We start from the raw sequence: 19,268 nt of genomic DNA on the forward strand, positions 1-19,268 counted from the left end.
AAATCAAACAAACGAGAAAAAGCCAGCAATGCTTCAGTTAGTAGCACCAGTACAATTATCAATTCTTTGCCAACATACAACACATAGTTATGACAAACTTGTGCTATCCAAAATTTTATTTCATTACACTCTAAATCACAAATAGGAAGGAAAACAACTCAGTAGGTACTTAGTTTTTGTAGTCGATAAGGTTCATTTGAGTAAAATGTAGTCGACTAGCAAATGTCTCCATTCTTTGAACTTTGGCCCAGAGATGACACGAGAAGAATCGAGAAAGTTCATTTTCTCAAGGAATAATAACCTAAATAAAATATGTATGTGATAAAGTGCTCGTCAACCGCGTGCTCCACCTCTTTTATCGTGCACCTGCGTCTCGACGCTTATCCGGCGTCGTCGCGTGCGTGTTGCCGGCGTCTTTTCCGAGTGGGCATCAGTTTGTTGTCGGGAGAGTGACGGCGGACGCGACTTCAGTTGAATGCAAGGAGTACACGGACGAAGAACCGCGTTCACCACCACCATCTACCTGAATCTCACCATCACTTACAAATAATACTTTACTCCTTGCGGCGCGCGTGTGTCTCATTGTTTTTGGTGTTTTTGTCGCGTATATGTATGTATGATTTTCGTGAACAATAACAGTAAATAATAGTAATTGTTATCCCGCGGTGTAACATGTGGCACGTCCTGAAGTCGCGCGAACATGCGACCACCCGATTGACGATCGTCCACTGATGGGAATCCCCGCTCGAGTAATTTACCATCCCAATAAGAATGACGATCACCGTAGCTCTTATTAGTGTAATCGACGTAGTGATGAACGACACCTAAGTAGTCGGTATGTTACTATAATCGCAAGATATATTTCAATCATTTGTCTATTTGTAAACATTTAATAAAAATATATTAATGGGTCTTCTTTAAAATGTCCAAAAAAGGGTATTAATTCAATTATCTGCTTATAAGTCCGACTTTTCCGAGTCATTTATTTTCACCAGGATCATTCTTTAAAAATTGTATTCTGGTTAGGATTGACTTAGATGAGATAACCACATACTAAAGAAAATGGAGTTTAAGTGGCTCTTCTCTGGAAGTGTTTATTGAAGGAAAAGGTTATTTTTGGGGAGTGTTAAAAAAATACAATACCCAGAGGCGTCGCTAAGCGTCGGGACGTCGGCGGTCTTGTGCCTCAATACGGGGCTTCGTAAAAAGTTCACCATTCTAAAAGGATCATACGTATCAGTTGCGTTTATCCACAGTCGTCTGGAAAACTAATAGTTATGGGATTTCCCAGCCAAAGGAATCGTCTCCAGGGCAGAAACTTGCAAGAAAATGTAGAGAATTCCTAGAAGCTTTTATTTCTGCTTGTCAGCCTTAATACAGTGAAGTTTTGTGGAGTTCAATTGATTACCACTTTTCGTGACCTAGACATGAAACAGACCTGACAATGCAGATTTCGTGGTTTAGTTCCACCGCTGACAATAACAATCAAGAAAGAAGTTTAGGGGTTGTATGAAGTTTTAGTTCCATTTTGGATTAGATAAATCGACGGCTTTGATTTCTTTATATTCTCTAATAAAAGGACGATATTGACGTTTAGGATTATCCATCCTGGAAAAGGGAACGAAACCCTTATAAAATAACTATAGTATTAATACTGAAATGTATTGATGTTAATATTTTAGAGATGGCAAGATACAGAAGGTAGTTTTTCTTTCATTTCTTTGGGCCATGCGTTTTAGTTTTATTTGGGATACTTCAGAGCTACTATAAAATTCAATATCCTTAAATTTTGAAATCAATATATTCAATAAAAGTAAGTGTAGTTTGACCGTACGTGTCGCTGAAGCTCCTCAACCGAATCCCACAGTCTCTTAAGGGGAATATGGTATGATAGCCTTCCATCTTCGTCCATGAAGAAATTTTCGGTTTTTAGCTGTAGGGATTGGTTTCAAGGATATGGGGGTTAAAAGACTATCGCCTTAAAGTTCTTCCCATCTACAGAGTTAGTAAATGTGTTAATTGAGTCAGAACCTTACAGACTGCCACAGATTTTTCTTGAATGCCCTAATCTACAGGGTTCGAGAATGTTTTAGAATTTTCTAGAAGGTTGGAGAATTCTTCCGAACGATAACCACCTTTTTACTGAGCGAACCAAGGGTAATCTGACTTGTTATATATTAAAATTAGAATTGTGAATACAGCAAAGTTCCTACATGTTTTTCTAAAAATTTTAGGAACATTGCAGATTTTATATAATCGTTATTAAGAAATTTGCGACTTTTTGTTACATCCATTGCCTTGGTATGGAACCGTCACGATCAGTTTTTCTATTAGACGATATTGTTACTTAACTGCCAACATTTAAATTATTTACATGCAATGGAGTTTTCCCAGTAGGTACTGTATTTTTCCAATCTATAAAGCACATCGTTATCCCTGTAGTTTATTATAAAAATGCCTTGAAGTGATTTATGAGTGGTCTTACGCCTCATATTCTGTATTACCCACCATGCTCGTCTTTTGTTTTTCTTACGTGTACTATAAAAATCCACCGGGGAACTTTGAAGGAAATGTAATTTTGTCATGAATAATGAATGACGTAGGTTACTTTACGAGTAAAAGCGGTTTGAAGCAAGACAATATTTCATTTTGGTTGGAAGTTAAGTAGATATTTACGTTACGTGTACTACAGACTTACAAACTTTATCCACGATAACTGTAATAATTCCAGCATATCTGTTAAGCTTTCACTATTTTTTACTTTGCGAAGCTCAGTGCAGCTGTCTGGCAATAGGTAAATATAATGCTACGTTTAAGAAATGCAGAATTAAATCTGTATATGAGCAACATACAACACCATCCAGAATTCAAAACTGGGAAGTTGAAATGTGACGTCAATACTGGGAGTCCTAACGGTTCTTCCACATCAATCTAGTGTATTGTTGCTGTTAGGAATTGTAAGTATACTAAAGAAGTTAAGAGTTCTTTGTTTCTACTCCGTGGGGGAGACGAACGATCAAGGGGGAGATTCATCATCATGATCATAAGTAGTCAGTCTTAAGACCAGTTGTACACGAACCTCCATTCTTTTTCTATTCTGAGCTAATCTTCGCATTTCCCTAAAAATACTAGAACATCCCACTTCCTTTATTATTTTTAGGCCAACTTCTACTACTTTTGACTAGTGTTTCTGCTTCTAGTATGTCTCTGACTAGCCCTTCATGACTGAGAAGGAGTTTTATCAATCCATCTCACTTATTTCTTATTGACTTCCATTGAGTCCTTTGTTTACCGTTCGCGAGCATATCAGTGACTTCTTTTTATTGAAGGCGACTCGACCATGCGCTATCCTCTGCTTTATATCCCTACTACTTCTTCCATCCTGACTTATTTGACTTCCTACTATAGATATCGAAAATCAGCCACTTCTTCTAAATTTTCGTTGAGTATTTTAAAAACATTTTAAAAATCCTTTATCTTTTACCTAATTCAAAGCCAAATTAGAATGGAATAGTAGTTCATTACAAATACTTAAAAGTTATTTTTCGTGACACAAGCAGTCAAACTGTAGTAGTCAAATTTTCCGTTTTTGATAAATCTCCTTGAATTAGACCACTAATATATTGACTTTGTAATTTTCCTGCTTTGTTTGGGTGACAGCTTTCTGAAGAGACGCCGTCAGTCAGCGCTTGTCGATTGAAATTGCCGTAGCACTCATTGGTGTTTACTGTTTCTCCTAAGTCTACAATGCTAATATTCATAAAAATGAATAATATTCGATAAATTTGTTGTTTACTAGTTTAGCATGGGTCGAAATTTCGACCAGTTTGCTTTCAAATCAACTTCAACACATTAAAACAATTACAAAAACATAAAACCGGATGTGTTCGGATTCGGTTCCAGACGATTGAATTACCTTTTCTTACGATTAGTTTTTTATCTACCTTAACGCCAACATACACAAACGATTTAAATTTTTTGCCCACATAAGTATAGCAAAACTCTTCTCCCTCTTTTATAATAAATAACAAAAAAAAAACGTATCAGAAGTTGCGACGTTGACGTATTAATATAATGATTTCAAGATCTTGACTGACGATGATGATGAAGTGTTCGCTGGTTTGAAAATATCTTTAGCAATATCGTTTCAACGAATACAATTTTTTTTTCTTCGTTATGTCGGGATTTGAAACCACTCAATTTGTGATAGAGCAAACGTGAAAATTCGTAAAATTTTGCCGAGACTTCCGTCGCTAGATTACGTCATCTCCACGTTTCATCGTTTCATAATTCATAGAGGGTGGAAATCGCAGCTTTCTACTAGATCGTAATTGAAGTAGAAATTGGGAGATCGAGCAGCAGATGTGATAATGTTATTGCTTACAGGAGTTTAAACCGAACAGAAATGCGATGGTACGCGTCAGAAGCAGAAAAGATTAAGATTTTTATCGACCCTAAAGAATAATGCCGATGAAATTGAAAAAAAATTGCTTTGTCTGGATTTCGATAGGTTAATAAAATGATCCGATACGAAAAGGTCTACGATAAAGAGCAAAGAACAAAAACATAAAGGAATAGGTTAGTCAATTTAACTACAATATTTGAGGTGCAGAACCATCAAATGATTGGTGCTACATCAGTATGCGGTCTACCTCTAACGTGTTACGATCGTTAGTAAACTTAAAGACAACTTGAACGAAGTGAGATGTAGTAATCATGTCGTTCCTTTTGTTTACAAGAATGTAGACTTAAAGAAAAACAACGATGGTAGACCATATATATTACATTCCTGACGGTGGACAGACCATCAAAGGAGATACATGTCAATAGATCTCATATTAGAGATGTTTATTGGTAGACCGTGTATTAAATGACACACTTGTGAGTAGGCCGCATCTTAAAGGTGATATTTGTTGGTAGACCCCATATTAAAGGAAATTTTTGTTGGCAGTTACCAATTTAAAGTAAATAGTTGTCGTTTGACTCCATATTAATAGAGGATATATTTGTCAGTACACCGTATATTAAAGGATAGGCGGTAGACCGCATATTAAAAGATATACTTGTCGGTAGACTGCATTTTAAAGGTCATTTACGAGATACTTGACGGTATGCAGCACGTTTAAGGAGATTCGTGGTGTAGACTGCATATTAAATGATATACTTACTTGTCGGTTGACCGTAAATTAAAGGAGATTCCTACTTGTCGGTTGACCGTAAATTAAACGAAATTCCTACTTGTCGGTTGACCGTAAATTAAAGGAGATTTCTACTTGTCGGTTGACCGTAAATTAAAGCAGACACCTACTTGTCGGTTGACCGTAAATTAAAGAAGGCACTTGTTGGTAGACCGCATACTAAAGTACCACGATAAGTGCGTTTGCATCAAAAGGTATAGACTGGGCGAATCAATCAAAAAATCAATGGCAACAGCACGTTGAAGTCACCTTTTGTAATACTATTATGTTGTAATTTGTAGCCTCTGCGTCGGAGTGTAAAACATTTTAATATTTTGTTGGCTTTTGATTGATGAATAATTGATCTTATTGATCTTTTAGTTATGATGTGTAGGGGTTACTTGTTGTACGCCCCTGATTCGTTATTTAAATCCCCTATAACCGCAAACTATATTAACCAAATTGCCGATCGAATATTGAATGATGTACTGACGGATTTGACGAACTTGATCGTTTATCGTATTATTAATTAGAATATTAATCTTCATATGGAAACTAATAAATAACGAGATTTGATTCTAATTAATTACATACGCAGCAGGATTGCCAGCCACACCTCTTGTATTCTGATCCATTTTATCGGATAAATAATAATTGTTCGATTGAGATAAATTGCCTTCCATTAACATGAACAGTTTTAGTAGTTACCTTGGTCTTTAAAATAGAGCAGTTTGTTTTGCTTATGGTGATGAAAAATGTAATTAATGTTGCTGTTTTTCTCATATTTGAGTATACTGCAGAGCCAAAGAAATAAATTCACTGTGGCTTTCATTAAGGATGTACTTTACACGGTGAAAAATTGACGTTTTTTAACATTTACATATTTAAAATAAGTTATTGTTTATCTGTCTTTTCCGGTCGTAAGTATATAAATAAAACACGTAAAACTGTATCAATTACATGATAAAACTACAGTTAGATATTTTTGCCAATAGCTTATTGAAGTTTTGTTATTTTTTGGGGTGTCGAGAGCGAAACAAGGGGCAACTTACCTTTATTGCGCGTTCAACCCCGCCACTGGACCTATTGTAATCAAAGTTGGATAGAGGTTTAGTGTTTTGTGCTTCCAATACATTCAAGGATTGAATGTACTGAACATAATTGAAATCCTTTCATGAATAAGTAGTTGTTACTTTATCAAAACGAACAAACTCAAGGCTAAAACCAAGACCGAATATGCGTCTTGTAAGACCAAATAAGCAAGACTAAACGAAAAATTATTACTTCCGATGAATTTATGAGTTAAACTACTTGAAATTTTTAGTTTGCTTTAATAGATTTTAACACAAAATATAGAAAAAAAGAAATCTTTTCGCAGTTTGAAAATATGAATCTGCAAGAATGTCCTCGGTTGAGGTATAGAGGCAAACTAATTTTTTTTTCGACATTTATTTTTTATTTACCTTGTACTATTTTCTTCAAAAGGTCAATTTGTGCGTTGGAAGAATAGACAATGTATGCGTAGGAGGAAGGGTAGGTAGAATGAAGATTCGGGAAGGGTAGGTTTTTGAGTTTTCATAACACAACTATCGACACTATATTCTTTCAAAGTCGTGAATAACTCACATGTATGACAAAATTTCAGCGTTTAAGACAATTACTGTTCGTTTCAAGAAGTTGAAGATATGCCCCTTTCCTTAATTAAGATGCGCCGTAACATAATTCCAAATTCAATCATATCTGTCTGCGTAGCTCATTTCTTCACCGATCATCGAGCGAGAACTAGACAAAAGTGTACAGTATCATTTGCAAAATTATTTAAACTGCCCCGTTAAAATTTAATCTTTATTTAAAAGCATATTTAGCCAAAAATAATAACAAGTGAATTAACTTAACGCTCTACACACCTATAAAACTTTTGCTTTGTTTTTTATTGTTAATTTATATACATTTTTGTTTTAAGAAATTGCTAAACATTTTCGTCTAGTACTGTACAGTTCTAGCCGATCTCCTAAGACCGCCCATCGAGAGCTCTGCTCGTTCAAGCTTGTTGCAACTATTTCTGTCTTGCTCACGCCTAGTGTGTATTCTTTCTATCTTCGTGCAGATTTCTTCAAGGTCACAATTCTAACAAATTGAAATGGGCTGTATTGCGTCGGTAAATAGATAAATTTGTTCTTAGAAGAATTATTAAAAAAGTAATTATCAGATTAAATGAGCAAGGTCAAGACCGAGACTATATCAGTAAGATCAAAATTAAGATCGACACAATATCAGTAAGAGAAAAACCAACATCGGGACTATATCAGTAAGACCAAGTCAAGGTCGAGACTATATCAGCAAGAAGAAGACCAATACCGAGACTATATCTGCAAGACCAAGACCAAGAGTAGAAGTATTTGAGGAAGATCAAGACTAACACCGAATAAGCAAGACCAAGACAAATACCAAGACTCGGACAGTATGGCTCCTGCTTTGATCATCACTACCTTCAAAGTGTTCAAGTATTTGAATCTGATTACTTTCGAAGTAATTGACAATTTTTTGTCTTTTGGGCTTTAAGGACTAAAGAACTTCAAGTAGGGACTTTGGATTTAGAGCATCGTCCAGCTTTGATTTCCCACAGAGTTCTCAGTAGTTTGTACAATACCATTGGTCTATATAAAATATGCGTTTTGTATTAATCGATATGATCTGATTCTTGTTAATCTGTAAAACTGTAAAATTAAAAAAGTTTTGTCTGTAAGTTAGATTAAAAGTTTCTGATATTGAAATTAGGAATCAATTTTAGCCTTTTTCAAATAAACTATGTTTTTAGCTTCTTTATATTTATTTATTATGCAATACTACGGAAATGATTTTAGTAAAATGAAAACATATATTTAGTTACAAAAGCGTGTGTTATTGATCTCATAACGATTTCTTTTACGTTTCAAGATTAAACATGCGTTTGTTGGAGATGTTAAAAAACGCAGATGCGACAGATAAATTTAGCAGACGTTCTTTCTATGGTAACCTACTTACCTGGTTTATGCCCAGTTTTGCGCCGATAAAAATAAGAAACTATTTCAGTAAAATTTATCTTTTTTCTTTACTTAATTGGTAGCTACGTATATTTATATTTTATCAGTTTTATTATAAAGGACTAGATACATATTTTTGTCGTTGAAAAAGAACAGTCAATTGAAATCGAAAATTGTTTAAATAAATACATAATTGTAGGCGGTCTACCTCTAACGTGTTACGATCATTAGTAAACTTAAAGACAACTTGAACGAAGTGAGATGTAGTAATCATGTCGTTCCTTTTGTTTACAAGAATGTAGACTTAAAGAAAAACAACGATGGTAGACCATATATATTACATTCCTGACGGTGGACAGACCATCAAAGGAGATACATGTCAATAGATCTCATATTAGAGATGTTTATTGGTAGACTGTGTATTANTAAAAAGATTGTTAAAGGTGTATGTTGCTTAAAAGCATTCGAAATGTGGTGTTACAGGCGCATGATGAGGATATCGTGGATAGAGAAGGTTAGAAATGAAGAGGTATTAGAAAGAAAAGGAGAACAGAGAACTCTATGGAAGTCAATAAAAAATAGGCAAGTAAGGTTGGTAGAAAACCTTGTCAGGCATGAAGGTCTAGTCAGAGACGTATTAGAGGCAGAAACAGGAGTTAAGTGGAGTAGAGGTAGATCTAGATTAGATTACTGTTCGCAAATATTTAAGGATGTGGGCTGTTCTAGTTTTAGGGAAATGCGAAGATTAGCTCATCATGATGATGAGATATTTTCTTTGTTAACCTCTTCAATAGATTAGCAGCTTGTTTAATATATGTATCTTTGTAAATGCTGTACGACTTTTGAAACTTTTATATTATTTATTTATTTATTTATCCTTTTACCAGGCTATATTCATTCTGTATTGCAATAATATTATAAGGTGTGCTTTCGGTAATCATCTGCGTAGAATATGATACTGGCAATGATGAAGAATTTAAATGATAATATTGAAACTTTATGAAAAAAATATTAATTAACTGACTATATTAATTCAAAATATTTTAACTAAACTCTATAGGTGTATAAGTACCAAATTTATATGGATTAACTGCGTGGTTTTTGCTGAAAAGGGTACAAACATTTGATTTCGTATTGTAATAATATAGAGGATGACTAAGTGCCTACATACTGGCTAAATAAATAGTTATGTACCTAAATAGAGTAATAACTTGAAACGCGTGTACGTCGGTCACCATCTTTTTTCTTTAATTTCTTTAAGAGTGTTCGATATTTGTCTAATTTAAAATTGGTCTACTTACTGTAAGTGGTTAAACTGAAACAGAATGATTCAATTTTTGCAATCGAATCCTCGAAATGTAGCACTTCCTTATATAACACGATCTGGTGTTTCCTTTTAAGCCAATTCTCTCTTTTTCGTATGCCTTCGTTCTACAAAAGGTAGAAAAAAAAAACGAATCTACTCCTCGATAAGGACTAAAAAGACTTTTGCTTCGTCGTTGAAAGCTTCGACGAGATTGGCAACTGAATTTTACGCTTCAAAAATTTTAATGGGGTTATTTGTGATCGTCAAGCTCATGTCGATGTAGACGTAACTAAAGGTGAAATGGCTGGTTCCAACTCGATTTTTAATTTGCATCTTGTCTCGAAGTGCAACTATAACATATACGTAACGTATATTTGCTACAATGGACTTGAAAATAAACTAGAATACAAGGCTGGTGTGCTGAAATATGACCACGAACATCAATTCGTTACCGTGGCCTCAACTGACCACATCGAATAGCTTTCTACAGCGTATTATCAAGAAAGACTTGCATCTTTTATACTTACAAAGTTCAATTGAGTTAAAACCTGAAGTCTACTGATTACGAACAGTGAGGAAACTTTCGTTGAATCGATTAACGAGCAACAACAGGATGTGGATCTTTCGAACAAAATCATTTTCAGCTGATTTATATCTGATGACTTTGTTAATCAATAAAATTGTGGAGTTCGGAAAATCCAAGTCGTTATAGCCCAAATTTTTGTACCTAACTTGCATGATAGATACGTGGACTACATATGGTTTAGACAAGATGGCGCCACATGCTATACAGTCCAAGACTTAACGTCGTTGGACTTGTTTCTTTGGGGTTTTTGGAAGTCAAAGGTTTATGTTAACAAGCGAACAACTACTTACGTCTCAAGGGATGAGCCGTGGAAGACATTCGCCTGATATGTTATTCCATACATAACCTACACTGTTTTCTTCATGACCTAGTAAAAAATTTATTATTTTCATTAAAGACGTGGGTTTAATATCAAAATTACTTCTTGCGTGAATTTTGCAACACTTTTTATATTTACAACCTCCTATTTCTTAATCCATTTACGTCATATTTGAACAACTACTACGTTAAAATATTTTTACCTAATTTTGAATTTCATTTTAAGTATGACATTGTATGTGAGATGACAACGAAACCGCTGCCTCTTGAATAACCATAATAGGGAGAATACAATTTTGCGTTTGTGTGGGGGTGAAAGAGCTTCTTTCTAACTAAGGTTCTCGTATATTTATGTGAAAGCTCATCTTATTCTCTGAAATTCTTTTAGAAGTCTTCTTTCTTGATTGGTCCATTAGAGCCTTTTAGATACCCCAAAAAATGCCGCTTTTTCACCGTCATTTTGGGTTAAGGGAGAATCTGAATGACAGAAGTGTAATAATGAGTACGTTTCCTCATTGGTCCTAATTCTTAGCATAGTACACCATAAAAGCTTTATCGTTTTTGTTCAGCGGCGCAACAATAGATCAGAAGGATTAACATGAGTTTTGCGAAATTCGTTTTTACAATATTTAAACAAAAGCCTTTTTTGTTAAATAGACTTACAAAAAAAAATTTCAGAATACTCCTGGCAGAAGTAAAATATCAGACCGACGAATCACGAGGCTTGCCGTATGAAACGTCGTCCTGTCTTGCCACGCTTGAGTCGTTTTTATCTGTTAAGCGCGCCAAAAGTAGAAATTGTTTGTGATATTTACAATATACTACATTTTCTTAATTTCTGAAGGACATTGAGGAAGATCCACTGATTGTGTTTCATAGTAATTTTAATTAATTTATTATTCCTGAAAGCGTTTGTTGTTTCGCAAGGTCAGACTTAATAAGGATTAAATTAGTTAGGATTTTTCGAAAAGCGATTGCAAAGAATTCTGAGCAAGTTTTATTAAATTCCTCATGATGAAATTCGACCTTAATTCGTCAAATATTATTTCGAGTCCTCTAAGTCTTCCCTTTTGCTTACACATATACTTAATACCGATATAATACGGTGTACATACATATTCTAGAACGTAGGAAAGAGGAAAGCGATTTCAATGTCAAGGGTACGTGGTGTTAAACATGTCGGAGATGTTGAAGGACTATTTTTGTTCCAATGGAACAAATCGATATCGTTTCCATGCAGGAATTATACGTCTTAAAAATAGAAGCAGCAGAGTTAAAATGATCGCGCTCGCGGCGAATTATTTGCCGAAACATTTATATCAACCCCGTGACCGATTGTTGAAACAACTTGCTTGTTGAAAGCTTCTTAGAACCACTTTGTATTGGAAAGCGAAAACAGATCAGCGATCGAAATATGACGGTAAAAAATTAGTAGACGTATCTATTTGTGTGTCATTTTTTAGCGGTATTGACGCCAGGCAAAATATTAATAGAAATTGCACGTATCTAACAAATAAGAACAACGAAAAGTACATTAAAGAATACTTGAATACCCAATTAATTTGACTAAACAGAGGACATCAATTAATTATTTAGTAATAGCGACTAGGGATACGATTTATTTGAAATAGTTTTTTCATGGTTTAAGTAGGTACCTTTTTTTAAAACTGCATAGTTCTTGATTTTGGAAATACGTAGTAGCTATACTTCATTTACTTTCTCTAGCGATGTGCCCCTTCTAATGTCTTGGATGCGCGCTGGCAAAATCGTAGGTAGGGAGAAAAAAGCTCATTATACTCTCGACTCTTGTTCATTAAACATACTTTTTCATACAGAACTCGCCAAAAATTTTGTTCAATCATGAAAAGTAGTGCGAGTCGAAAACAAGCTTTTAAAGCCTTTAATATGTCTTCAAATATATATAAACATCTCGTTGATATTTTCAGTAGTAAATGGTACCAATAACAGCACATTTGAGCAATGCAATTGTAGTGGATGAAATGGTCAATTTTTCCGTGCAGTACTGTACGGGTTATACGCTCCTCACCGGTTAACAGTTTGGCCCAGAGTCGTTTCCTTCCTTTTCTGGCCTAGTGCTGTTCTTTTTTACTTTGCGCCGGTCAAATTAAAGATCACATCGCTACAGAAAGTAAACGAAGTATACTCATGTATTTTGCTACGACGACTTCGTTTCCACCGTAGTCGATTCAAGTTGAACTATCTCAATACAGAGTTCTTACTTATAACTTCAAAATCCTGATTGAACAGGACAAATATAGAACGTTTAGCTAGTCAGTTTTGTCTAGCCATTGGACTATTGAGAAGATTGAAGTTAGATATTAATTATATTGCACAAGAATGTCAAGTTTGTTGTTTTGTGCGTTGAAACACGGAGAAACTGAATTTTGTCGGAAATGAGACCTAGTTAGGTTGATGATAGTGATAGTAGTGATAGCTTTTTTGAAACGATTTTGGGTTTTGGACATAAATTTTGATTGGTTTTGTTGGACCGACCGGTGTGTGATGGTTTACTTAATACTTAATGTTTACATAGTGGTAGATGTAGTTGAAACTAAATTAAGGAAGCCCACATACACATTAATCTTTTATTTTTTTCGTTTTCTTTGAAAAACAATCTTACAATTGGTATTGTTGTAGTTTACCTTTAGCTAAAAAAAAAAACACACTGAATTTTATAGTTATAACGTAAAAATTAGTAAAAAAGAAATTAACAATAGCTCGCTCATTTTTCATAATAGACTTTGATTATCAACTGATTCAATTTTTTTCACGTCGTTGACGTTACTATAATTACTTTTTAGACTTCATTTTAAAGACAAAAGAAAAGGTCAGCCATTTTTACCTAATAAACTATTTAATCTTTGTTAAAATTCTCCGAGCTAAGCTCTTAATTCATTCACTAATGAAAATTACTTTTTCAGCTCATATTTTTTGCGTATCTTCACCTTTTCTTTCGTTAAATGAAGTGGGCACCGCACCTCCTGAAATAGAAATAAGTACACCTTTAAAGAAGGTCGCGATCGCAAACACGGTTAGATACTTTAATAGTACATATAATACCTTTTCATAATTACCTTCCTTCTCTTTTTGAAAATCCACATTTCTTTTTCCTTTTCGGATGGATCAATTTTTTTTTAAAAAATTTTAATGAACAAAAAAATTAAGAAGACACCTCTACTTCATCCTCCGATATTAAAAATTTAGAAAGACAATAGAAAGGTAACAAGAAATAAAAATTCTTTTTTGTTTCTTTCTTTCTTTCTTTTTCTTTTTCCAAATGATAGAAAAAGGAAAGAGCGCCTTTCGATTTTCTTTTTTCTTAACAATTTCACACATTGCTACATAAACAATATAAAGAGAATGAGTGGAGACTTTAGAAGAGAAAGAAATTATCGTTTTCCTTTTCTTCTCCATCTTCTTCTTCAAATAAAAGAGGGGGTGGTAAGAGGTATATTAAAATAAAAAGATGAACCCAAAAATTTTAATTTAAAGCGGCATCGAGGAAAGAGAATGCAGAGTAAGTTTATGTATATTTACTGGGGAGATACCAATGACAATAAACTGCACATCTTTCGTTATTATCAGGGGCGTACTTAGGAAATGTCTTATCCTCAGCGTGGATTTTGTTGGCACAATATTATTGCACTATTCATTCTTTGTATTATGTCAATTAGCTGACACTTGCTATAAATCAAGTTAAAATTTTTAATAAGAATAAGAAATATTTAACCGTTAACATCGTTGACCTGAGAACGACGCGCGTCGGTCCTTATGGCTTTGTAATAGCCGTGCTGTTAATGTAACAGACTATAAGTTTTACTTACTGTTGAATACCAAAATTCAAGCATTTTTTAAATTTATTTATTATTATTACATATATTATTACTAGTGCTGTGTTGCAGAATATGTTATTATGGTAAACAAGACTGAGAGTTTATTAAAAAATCAAGTTTTGGTAAACCCGGCACATAACTAGTAGTTCTCAGTTTAAAACTTGATTATAAATTTTGATTAGTTATTTGACTCCTTAAATTGCTTTTTATTAAGTTCACGGAAGAGGAAACTTAAAGATCGTCAGCTCACCAAAGGCCATTCTTTTATTTCGTCATGGTATTCCGGAAGACTATTCCAGGTAAACCTTTACTTTTTAAATCTAGTAATTGGATTTCAGAGGAACCAGCATTGATATTAAATGGAGTATAATTTAGGTCTTTGCTGTTTGATATGAGAAGATTCGCAATGAAAGACAAGACAGGCTTATTTATTTTGAATTGATCAAATCGTTCAGCAAAGTTGTTCTTCATTGTTTTGATTGTTATTGTGAAGTAACCATCAGTGATAGAAGCATTGTTTCCTTCTCGATGATTCCTTAAGGTTTGGAAATAAAGTAATGTGCCCATCTCCGTGTATCATCCGCCAAAAGAAGCAAATTATTTTCAAAACCATTTACCTTTTCCAGTAAAGAAAATGCAATATTTCCATTTCCGCGAAGCTTTAGATTTAGTTCATCGAGATGCATTCTAACGTCAGTCGTAAAGTGTAAGTCTCTTGTTTAAGATATATACGTGTATATTACGGGTCTGTCTAGTATTTCGACTTATTTTTTTAATGGGAATTTGAAGAAGCTAGCGAGTTGCAGTTTGTCGACCCCTGTATCCAGGGGAATCATATTTAGCAGTACAAAATGGTTAAGATTATTTTTCTTTAATGTAAATACTTCGTATGGATCAACTACGCGTTAAAATTAACAATCTTATTAGATTCTTGTTCCCTCTATTTCTTTTTCTTCATCGTTCAGCTTATTTGATGTAACTGTCTTAAAGATGCCGCAGGCCTGGAGTCATGATTACAGACTTTTATTAAATTAGGAATTTTAGAAGTATTCACTTTAGCACTTGTTTTTGAAAATTAAGTGAAAGCCGGGAGAAAGTCAATTATGTATTTCAATAATGTGGACCAAGAGGCAGAAGATATATTAAAATGTAGTATCGAGTTAAATGGATTTTTGTAAGGAAATTTTGAAAGCTTCTGTAGATAGATAGACGGAAATGTTTACTTTTTTACTGTACTGAGTATCGTAAGGATTTTTTCTTAAATATAAACATAAAGCGTCTTGTTCTTGCTTTTCATTTCCAACCGAAATATCAATCAACTTCAGACCCCGAAACTCGCGGATATTTAAACAAGTGAACTTATTCGATTGAAGTAAGTAGATAAATACACGATTTTTCTTTCGCTTTGATTAGTACAACACTAAGCGCAAGTGGACCACCCTTCCGACTCGCTAAAGTACTCAATCCAATATCGTTTAAACTTACAAAGAAACTGAATTACTTGACCCAGATAACAGAGATAAAGTTGAGCTTCACTCCAAAACGGACTGTATATTTTAACACTAACTTTTGCCAATTTGCTGATCTTTCTACTTATATCTGTAACAAATTGAGTCATTAAAATGATTATGTTATGGACCATTTTGGGAAACTGTAGTAATGAGGATAAATATTTTTGCGATCCGTTTTTCTTTAGAAAATCATCATGAACCAAGTACATATAAGTAGTTTTAAGGGAATTCCGAATTTGAGACCAGATAAGCTGATATCAATATAAAAATATACCTATGAAAACTGACCTATAGAATGGGTACAGTACCTACCTATGGCCAACATATTTTCATTTTCATTAGAAGCGGTAAAGGTCAGTAGGTGAACTGATGCTGTTTTAATTCCTAACGTTTCACTAGCTCGAGTGGCGAGCTTTTTCGGAGGTCCTTTCTGTGGAATCGCATCCACTATCGGAGATGGATGGACATCTACAGAAGCTTGCTATTTCTGCTAGCGAACCGTTAGAAATAACTTCAACACACGACGATTTTTAGATCCGATTCAGAACAGCGTAAGTTCGTTAGAATCTTTCATATGGTATGATGATACACATAAGCAGTCACAGTTGATGCTTTCAGGATATATCTTCTTCAAAGGAATTTATTTTCGTGTTGTCCTAGTTATTTTCTACTTATATTTAAAAATAAAGAAGGTCTACATAACAATATGATGCAGTCATTTGGGGTTAGCTGTTGATGGTTGATGCATAGGTTCACCGAGCAGCATGGCCTAGATGTTTAGATCATTGTTTAGCATTCGAGAGGACGCTGGTTCGATTCCGGGTCTGTCTGCCTTGCTTCAAGTTTTTCTGTGGTTTCCTTGGATCACTTAGGTATATGCTGGGGCAGTGATATTCCACAGATAATCTTTCATTCTCTTCTGTCTTCATTTCGTCCGTCTCATCTTTCTCATCCGAACCACCACCCACCCATTCCCACGATTCCTGAAAGCAGGCTGAAGAGGGCCTTCCGCCCTACCTTCCGGCGTAGTTCGGAGGGACTGCCCGCCCACCAGCATTAGTGGCTGGTGGGAATGAAACACCCAAAAGTTTTTTAGCGACATGGCCTAGAGGTTTAGTCCATTGCTTAGCATTCGGAAGGACGCCGGTTCGATTCCGGGTCAGTCTGCCTTCATCTAAGTTTTTCTGTGGTTTCCTTGGATCACCTAGGCAAATGCTGAGGCAGTAATATTCCACAGATAATCTTTCATTCTCTTCTGTCTTCCTATCGTCCGTCACATCTTTCTCACCCGAACCACCATTCACGATTCCTGAAAGGAGGCTGAAGAGGGCCTTCCACCGTACCTTTTGGCGTAGTACGGAGGGACTTCCCACCCACCAGCATTATTGGCAGATGGGATTGAAACAACTTAAAGTTTTTTTTTTACATAGGTGTTGCAGTCACAAAACTGCTGAAAATACGATATTTATGTATTTTGTTACTAAAATTGACCTCCATCGCACCCTAGATTGATGTACTTATTCTAAATTGACTTTTGCCGATGTTTTTGAATGAAAAATTATTTATATCAAAAATTGATAGCTTCAACTAGAACTTTACAGACAAGGTTCATGGAATTGCATCGAAGTAATGCTGAAATATTTGAGTAAACTGTTGCAGAGCACCCACCTAATGTTTATTTATTTTTTTTTTATTGTAACCGGTATTAAACTTCCATCTAAACTTCGAAAGGAAAACCCTGGAAAAAGATTATTCTTCAGGGGAACGAGATACTTCCTTACGTCTGGAAAAGTTTTTCCCCGGCCTAAAATAAATCCGCTTGTTACCCACATTTTCCCGTCAATACCACCGCAACAAATTCCATATCAACTTGTAAACTCCAAAACTTTTTGTCTGTAATACAAGAAATTAAAAATGTTACAACAAGGCCGATGATAGTTTCAAAAGTTAAACCATGTTTCGAAAGTACGAGAGAAAATTATTTTTAAACATCCATACTTTAAACGTGTTATGTTTTTGTTGAACTTTGTAAGCTAACAAAAAAATTGTACTAGGTCTTGTCTTAAAAGTTAAAATTGGTAGACGGTTTGAAGTTTCAATAAATAGAAAACTTTGCGAAGAAGAAATTGGAAATTAAAGTAGAAGTTTTTTAACGTATTCAGCATTATATAGAGAGTTTTAACTACGTGGGTGTATAGCTAAAATCGAATAATGATAGATACAATTTTTGATGTGAAACATCTCTTGGCGCGGCTTCAGGATATGACTCGGTTTAAGTGCAGAATCCGTACGGGACAACGCGTCGTCCGGTCGCGCCAATGGAGGAAGCTTTATTCTACGCACGCGCAGAAATGCAGTGGCAAAAACGCTCGCCTGTTTGAAGTGCTGTGTGTGTTCTGTTTCCGGTCAATGCAGTATTTGTCTTTTNAACTTTACAGACAAGGTTCATGGAATTGCATCGAAGTAATGCTGAAATATTTGAGTAAACTGTTGCAGAGCACCCACCTAATGTTTATTTATTTTTTTTTTATTGTAACCGGTATTAAACTTCCATCTAAACTTCGAAAGGAAAACCCTGGAAAAAGATTATTCTTCAGGGGAACGAGATACTTCCTTACGTCTGGAAAAGTTTTTCCCCGGCCTAAAATAAATCCGCTTGTTACCCACATTTTCCCGTCAATACCACCGCAACAAATTCCTTATCAACTTGTAAACTCCAAAACTTTTTGTCTGTAATACAAGAAATTAAAAATGTTACAACAAGGCCGATGATAGTTTCAAAAGTTAAACCATGTTTCGAAAGTACGAGAGAAAATTATTTTTAAACATCCATACTTTAAACGTGTTATGTTTTTGTTGAACTTTGTAAGCTAACAAAAAAATTGTACTAGGTCTTGTCTTAAAAGTTAAAATTGGTAGACGGTTTGAAGTTTCAATAAATAGAAAACTTTGCGAAGAAGAAATTGGAAATTAAAGTAGAAGTTTTTTAACGTATTCAGCATTATATAGAGAGTTTTAACTACGTGGGTGTGTAGCTAAAATCGAATAATGATAGATACAATTTTTGATGTGAAACATCTCTTGGCGCGGCTTCAGGATATGACTCGGTTTAAGTGCAGAATCCGTACGGGACAACGCGTCGTCCGGTCGCGCCAATGGAGGAAGCTTTATTCTACGCACGCGCAGAAATGCAGTGGCAAAAACGCTTGCCTGTTTGAAGTGCTGTGTGTGTTCTGTTTCCGGTCAATGCAGTATTCTCTTTCCTTTTTATTAATTTCTGGATTTCTATTATTTAGTTTTGGCCGTTTTGTTAATAAAACCGGTCAAGTAGGTATTATTACAGATACTTTGCGTTGTATTTTTAACTATGTTAATAATTCCAAGCAGTGCCGGATTAGCCACGAAGCAAGAGTAGCAAATGCTGCTGGTCCCGCGCATTTGGGGGCCCCGCGCCCCAACGTTTCTGACCTTAAAGAAATATTATTTATATATT

The 19,268-nt window shown here is 34.8% G+C and overlaps 1 protein-coding gene across 1 annotated transcript in view; it reads left to right on the forward strand.

Annotated features, from left to right (window-relative positions):
- The first annotated feature begins 457 nt into the window (after positions 1-457).
- Positions 458-19,268, forward strand: part of LOC108736187 (eye-specific diacylglycerol kinase) — a 275,242-nt gene continuing 256,431 nt past the window's right edge. Inside the window, exon 1 of the mRNA XM_025981393.1 lies at positions 458-835. The gene's annotated coding sequence lies outside the window, so the exon portion shown is untranslated. The remainder of the gene's footprint in view (positions 836-19,268) is intronic.

The sequence above is a fragment of the Agrilus planipennis genome, unplaced genomic scaffold (assembly GCF_000699045.2).
Source record: "Agrilus planipennis isolate EAB-ADULT unplaced genomic scaffold, Apla_2.0 scaffold100, whole genome shotgun sequence".
In the NCBI taxonomy this organism is placed as follows: domain Eukaryota; kingdom Metazoa; phylum Arthropoda; class Insecta; order Coleoptera; family Buprestidae; genus Agrilus; species Agrilus planipennis.